The following is a 1553-nucleotide window of genomic DNA, read 5'->3' on the forward strand; positions in this document are numbered from 1 at the left end:
AATGCTCTCTATTCCTTCTATAAAACATATTAACCAAAAACAAAACAAAACAAAAAACATATTAACCGATGACTACATTTTAATAGGTTATTTTAAGATGCACCTACATTTCTGCCCCTACTAATTGAGTGTCGGAGCCATATATGATAGTTTTCAAGCCTGTATATGTCTGTTGTGCTTGAATAATAATTTCAAAATATAATTAAACATTATATAAATTTGAAAAAAATATATAGCAAAACTCTTGCTGTTTCTATAAAACACTAATAGAGTGTCCTGCAAAGACTTCATAAACATGAATTGCTAAAAATTTTAATTTGGAATAAGATCTATTGAAGACAAGAATATTTTGTCCTGAGGAGGATATGGGGATTATAAAAATCTTGAAGGATTCTGTGCTCAGATTTCTTTACAAGCATTTTTAAATTCTTACTTTAAAAATGTTTTAAAGTTTTTTTAAAAAATATTCTTCTGATTGCAAATTTATACACTGAGGAAATACCTTAGTTATAAATCAAATCAGCAAATAAATATTATCTGTAACTTTTTAAAGCATAATAATGCTTTAAATAATAATGCTGCAAAAACACTTACGTAAGATATCATTTATATAAAATTCAAGTGTAATTACATCTGTTCCAACACCTGCCATCACTCTTCATGGAATCAGCCAATGAACTTTTTAGAAAGTCTTGGTGTTTGCAAGGTTTTTACATACCAGTTTACTAAAAGAAATGAAAGCTTTGGAAAAACAAATCCATGGATGGAGAATACTAATCAAAATGCACTTCTTGGCACTTTTCCTGTGGTCACCCAAGGGAAAATATGCCTGCCACTCCATAGCAAGCATAAAATTCATCCTGACTTTCAGGCAAAACACCAATGTAATTGACATGTACTACTAATCAGATGAGTATAGCACATGATAATATCTTTTCCTCTGTGACTAAGAGTGCTATGCTTCAGTGGTTATCACAGCATGCATGAGGCTACCACCCTCTTTCTATGCACATAGGTGTTCAAGTAATACATTCTGAAAACCAGCACGAAGCACTCTATCCATATGTGGTTAAATAATTGAAGCAATTGCCATGTGAGTTTGCTGGCCACCACATCTGTACATTTCTCCAGGCTGCACTCAGTACCAGATGTTCTACCAGATGATGGTCTATGATGCCACAAGGTATTTCTGATGATCCCAGTGGGGATGCGGGCCCCGTGTTAACTTCATCTTGCAGCATGGCTGTGAGAACCAAGAGGAGACAGGATGGTGACCGAAAAGAGGCTCCCCTGAAGAGCTCCATGCATTCTTACCACGTTGATAGATACACAGGAAGTAGAAATAAGTGCACCTTCCCCCATGACCATAGCAGTTGCCAGATATAATAAAGTTCTCTAATATCATAGCATTCTGAAAATTTTTTATAATTGAACTGCCCATTATCTTATCCATTGGTGAATATTGTAAAAATTTAGCTTAAGCATATTACTTAAGTGCTCTTAATTTTATAATGAATATTTGATTTATTGCAGATGGTCACTGTACTTTTCAC

Source organism: Hipposideros armiger, unplaced genomic scaffold, assembly GCF_001890085.2.
Source record: "Hipposideros armiger isolate ML-2016 unplaced genomic scaffold, ASM189008v1 scaffold_427, whole genome shotgun sequence".
Taxonomy (NCBI): domain Eukaryota; kingdom Metazoa; phylum Chordata; class Mammalia; order Chiroptera; family Hipposideridae; genus Hipposideros; species Hipposideros armiger.